Genomic DNA, 5,665 nt, shown 5'->3' with positions numbered 1-5,665 from the left:
TCCCATCTCCTGCTACATTGATCAACTCTATGTCACCACCATACCTAGGTCTCTCTCACCTCAGGGCTTTACCTGTGCCGACTCTGCCAGCCCACCCCTTGGGGCTTCCTGCCATGGCCTGCACGCTCCCTCCTCAGGGGAATTCCCAAACCCAGCTCTATATGTTCCCATCCTCCGTACCCTCTGATAGGCTAGGTACCATTCCCGGGCACCCAAAACCACACACGGCAGAACAGGGACTCAATAAATATTTGGTGGTAGACTGGAATACACAAATGACCAAAACCAGCCACGGGCTAGCTCCTATGGCCATTCAGGAATCAGACGTCAAGGCAGGGGAGGGATGTGCCTCCCAGTCTCCTCTCTTCTCCCAGCCTCTAGGGGTCTCTAGGGAAAGGATGTGCCAAGATCAGAGTTGCACAGGCAGTAGGGGTTAGAAAGAAGCAGTCACACCCCACCGCTCAAGCCGGCATCCAAAGGAGGCCTTTCCAGGATGACTGATGCCTACTCTGTGCCAACTGCCTAGGAGAAGAGAAAGCAAGAAAGAATTCATTATAACAACTGTGAGGACCCCAGGAACATTAACCATGATATCTGTCAAAAGAAGATCTGGTCTTATAAAGGCAGGTGGAGCCAGATGTGATGGCACACACCTGTAATCCCAGCTGCTCAGAAGGCTGAATGAAGCAGGAGGATCCCAAGTTTGAGGCCAGCCTGGGTAACTTAGCAAGGCTCTGTCTCAAAGTAAAAAATAAAAAAAGCCGGAGATGTAGCTCAGTGGTATAGTGCCCCTGCTGGGTTCATGCCCCGATACCAAAAAGTGGGGGAGGACAGTTGTAACGAAGATGGAACTGGGTCCAAATTTTCGGTCACTGACACTGACTGATCTAATGTGTCCCTGTACCTCTATCTCCTCCCCTGTAAAATGGGGAGATAATAGTTGCACTGAGAAAAAAAAAAAATAGTTGCACTGAGTTCCCAGGCTGTGGGACAACTAATGAAGGGAGACACATTCAGCTTCGGAGCCATGTCCAGCATAGAGAGGCCACTCAGCTAACAATTCTCAATAACAACACAGATAGGCTATGTAGCTTTCAGTTCCGCAGTTTCCCATCTACAAAATGGGGTGACAACACTGTCCACCCCCAAGGCTGCCGTACAGGTTGTAAACTAACTGGCTAACTAGTATGGGGTACTTATCGCAGCTCAGGGTGGGGCCCTCCCAGGTGAGCGCCTCAACTAACAGGTCCCCCACTCTTCCAAGGCTCCAACTTTGAACCCACCCTGCCAATAGACAAGTGCAGGCTGGCTGTCCCCAGAGCCCTTCTCTACTCTCAGATGCCCATCAACCCCAGCCTCCCTTCCCAGAAACAGCAACTCAAGTAAGTCAAGCACTTTCTCAAGAGGCTGATGCTTTCCAAGGCTGGACTCGAACTTTTGATCCTCCTGCCTCAGCCTCCCGCATATGGGGTCAGTGCTCCCTAACACCTTAGCTCCCTAAGCCCTCCCACACCCCGGCTAGGCAGGCCCTTCAGAAGTAAACCAAGGTCCCCGGGGTTCCATGGTAACTAAGGGGTGTCAGAAGCAGAGCTCTCTGCCATTAGTTGTCCTCAGCCTGGATTATTAGGCAGTCCGGCGAGGTGAGGGCAGGCCAATAACCCACCAGTCAGTGAGGAGCCTGAAAGCAAGCCAATAAGGGGAACAAGGCAGTGGCAACAGCCCCAGTCCATTAGGAAAGGGCCCACAGGGTGGCAAGCAGAGGAAGGCTTGGATTTCTGGCCTCACCCTTAGAAACAACATCTGTAGACAAGCTTCCCAGGCAGGGCGGCTGGGCTCAAGGAACTTCCTGCAGGAACCTCTGACATGGAGTCTCTCCTTGGCTGGCTCTGGCGTGCTGTCCCTGCTCAGTGCACTCAAGAGCACCAAGGCCCTACTGTGGGTGCTAAGCTGGCAGTGGGTCCTGTCCCAATGGGGCCAGGCCAAGATCCCCACTCTGTCCCCTCCCATACTCGCTCCCTCCCTCCCTCCTGGTCCTGCTCCGGAGCTGTCTCCCCAGCTGGGCCTCTCTCTGCTTGGCTGGCTATCCAAAAGAGCCTGCCACGGAACCACCCCACCACGCAGCCCAGAGGCCTGATGGCTGAAGGCCTTGCTCTGAGAGCTCAGGAAAGCTGGAGAGGCCCAGACAGGGGTGTTCCTGGTCCTTCAGAAGCCTGAGATTAACTGCAGAAGACACTCCTTCCCATTCCCACTTCCCAGGGGATTTCTGGAACCCCAGGAGGTTTCATCTGAGGGAGGCTCTGTTCCATCCAGGATGATACTCCAGATCAAGCCTCAGAAAACATTAGGGGTCAAGCCCACCTAGGGTTACTGAGCCTCTTCATGTGCTGGAGAGACCCCCCGGGAGCCAGACCACCCAAATTCAGCACCTGGAACCAACACTTCCAGTTGGGAGACCCAGAGCAAGTTAGAGGGTCTCACTGCTGTCAGGTGGGAAGTGGAGCTGATTCCTTAAGTCTGCAGGGTCTTCACCTAGGTCGTGCTATGGCCCCTTCCACAGCACTCCTTCACTGCCACGGGGAGGCCACCCTTGACTGTCCAGCTAAAGCAGAGTTAACATTCCTACCCTTCCTTCCCCTGATGCCCACTTATCTTGCCTTTATAACACCAACCACAACCTGATGTGGCACTGCAGATCCACAGGCTGGGCACCTGTCTTCACTGGAGGGTGCCCCAGGAGGCCTGGTCTTTCCAACTGTCCAGCAGCACTGAGCATATCACAGGTCCACAAGCTGAGCAGAGGGCACAATCTGCAGCAAGACTGTTTCTATCAATGTCTGCAGTTCTGCATTATTTGCCATCCACCCAGCTGGCTGCGTTAGGGAGGGGTGGGTGGAAAAGCCAGCCCATTGCCCCTCGCCTTGCTCCCCAAAGGTAACAGCCAAGGGCCCTAGGGAACACAGTGTGAAAACCACAGAAAAGGGAGGTGACCATTGGGCCTCTGCCAGTCGTAAGGCAGTGATTCCGCTCAAGGGGGAAGTGGGAGGCATGTGAAACTCCCTGCCCAGCTCAGTCAATGTACCCACCTCCAGGGAGAAGCCTGAGAACCTCTCATGGTGGAAGTCACCTTCTAACTAAAATTTGCCCAGGCTACTCCAAACTCCTCTTCTGGCAGTCTACCAGGACCTGAGGGAGCTAGGCCCTGCCACCCCTAGCCCCTGACTCCCCTCATGGGCTCCGCCCAGTCACACAGGCCCCTGTGCGGTCCATTCCTGCACCTCACCCAGTCGTCCTCCCTTTGGACCTAACCACTGTGGGTGCCCCCACCTGGAAGGCTGTTCCTTCACTGATTCCACAGGACCACCTGCCTGTCTGATATCAGCTCCCAGGTCCTCCCTGCCACCATGTATAAGGGAGCTCCCCATAAGTCTCCATCATCTAATCTGAATTTGCTGCCTGGCACCTAAACTATTCCATGCTTAGTCACCTGTTTTACACTGTTCTCCCTCAGCTCCACGAGGTTAGGAATTTTGATGAGTGTACCCCCATATCCCCAGTAACTAATGCAAGGCCAGGCAGAGTAGAGGCTCAATAAATGGTGGTGGATGAATGAAATACTTTCCCAGCTCAAGGACCTCAGGATAAAATCCATACCTCTCACCTGGGTCCCACAGGCTCTTCCAAGACTCTCCCTACCAACTCCCACCCTAGGTGTCACTCTAGGAGCTATGGTGGAGAGCTAGGCATAGTGGCACAAGCCTATAATTTCAGTGATTTGGGAGGCAGAGGCAGGAGGATCACAAGTTTGAGGCCAGCCTCAGTAACTAGGTGAGACCCTGTCTCAAAATAGAAAATAAAAAGGGCTAGGATGTAGCTCAGTGGTTGAGTGCCCTGGGTTGAATTCCTAATGCTACCATTAAAAAAAGAAAGAAAGAAAATCACGTGGAGAAGGGTAAGCACACAGCCTGACATCTAGAAAGATCTAGAATGTTTATTTAGGAAGGGCTCAGGGCAATAGCTATAGGTAAGAGAGAAGGGGCCTGGGAGCTGCGTTTGTCAGCTTTTACTTGATTGTATGCCCACCACACACCATTTCTGATCTGGAAAATGGAGATGCTGATGCTGGCCCCGCCCTCTTCCTAATGTTTTCTGACATGGTCCTGTGAACTAGCAAGGGCCTTCAATGACCTAGCAGGAATGATAAAAACTAGAACTGCTGGCATACCTGGGGGTGCATCTGTCTCTGTCATCTGTCCTAAGTAGAGAGAAGAGGAAGCAGTTACTGCAGGCTTACTGTTCTGCCCACAGAATCCTGGGACGCCAGAGGGGATGCAGGGTGCAGGGTGGGCAATGCAGGATGCCTCAGTCCTGCACATAGTAACACAGTCGAGGTCACCAACTGGGACATCCACAGATCCAGGTACCACAGTAGGCACTTCTCAGGGATTAACTCACCAAATCCTCACAACAGCCTGAGGTGGGGGTGGGGGCCTTTCTGAGTCCACTGCCTGGAGATGTGTGCTGTATCCTAGGAAACTGCCAAAAAGTGACACTGCCAGAACACACACCCATGCCCATGTCCCCACCATTCCTCTAACAGATCCCCAGCAGTTGTGTCACCACCTGCATAGTTCTCTTGCTGAATCCTGCTCCTAGCACACATCTGCCTGGGCTAAAAGAAGCCCTAGCTCAACTCCAGGAAGACACCAAGTTTCCCCAGAAATGCTGGACTCCATAAGCAGGAGTCTTCATGGCAATCCAGGCTTAGGAGAAAGGGAAAAAAAATGCCTAGGGCAGGGGCCAAGGGGACAGAGACCCACTTCAGCATGGAACCTGCTGAGCAATGATGTATGTGCAGTACCAGAGTATAACTACCTGGGGTTGCAACCACAGCCTGGCCTCCCAGGGTCTGGCAAGACCTGGGGGAAGGCAATTCCTCCTCCAAGCCTTCTACACACAACACACACAAACACCAAATAAAGCCCCAAGCCCAGTGCCAGGCAGGGTATCCACTCACAAAAGCCACTACCTGTGGGCATGGTGGCACACACCTGTAATTCCAGCTACCAGGAAGGCTGAGGCAGTAGGATTACAAGTTTGAAGCCAGGTGGAGGAGGAACTCTGAGAGACCCTGTCTCAAGTTAAAATTTTTTTTTTTTAAAAAAAGGACTGGTGATGTAGTTCGGATATAGAGCACCCCTGGGTTCAATCCTCAGTATGGCCAAAAAAAAAAACACCACTGCCCAGTTACCAATTACTCATTGACAAAAGGACCACTGTGGGGCAAACATGAGCAGAGAGTTTACATCCCAACTACACCATTTCCAGACCTTAGGGAAGTGGTTTCGCTTCACAGTGAGTGCCTCATTTCCTTGTCTGTAAAATGGGCATCACCCTACCTTATTCATAGAATTCTATAAAGTAGGTATAACAATAAATTTTGAAACTTAAATGAAGTCTCTTAAATAAAGTTGCGTGACCATATGTGCAAAACACCTGTCACATGTCCAGCATGGAGGCGAATGCTCAATAAACACTAATTATCCACTCATTCTGGAAATGGTGCCTCTCTGTACCTCAGTTTCCTCATCCAAAAGTGCCTGTCACTCTAGAACACTAGTGTTCAGCAAGTTAACCTACGTGAACTATCCTTAACATAACGTGGCAC

General features: G+C 52.0%; 1 protein-coding gene across 1 annotated transcript in view; it reads right to left on the bottom strand.

The window, feature by feature from the left end:
* The window catches only part of Akt2 (AKT serine/threonine kinase 2), a 44,146-nt gene extending 42,211 nt beyond the window's left edge, over nucleotides 1-1,935 (bottom strand). The window contains exon 1 of the mRNA XM_048790892.1: nucleotides 1,786-1,935. The gene's annotated coding sequence lies outside the window, so the exon portion shown is untranslated. The remainder of the gene's footprint in view (nucleotides 1-1,785) is intronic.
* Nucleotides 1,936-5,665: the final 3,730 nt, after the last annotated feature.

This window comes from Marmota marmota, unplaced genomic scaffold (genome assembly GCF_001458135.2).
Source record: "Marmota marmota marmota unplaced genomic scaffold, marMar, whole genome shotgun sequence".
Classification (NCBI taxonomy): Eukaryota; Metazoa; Chordata; class Mammalia; order Rodentia; family Sciuridae; genus Marmota; species Marmota marmota.
This window is presented reverse-complemented; position numbering and strand designations above follow the sequence as displayed.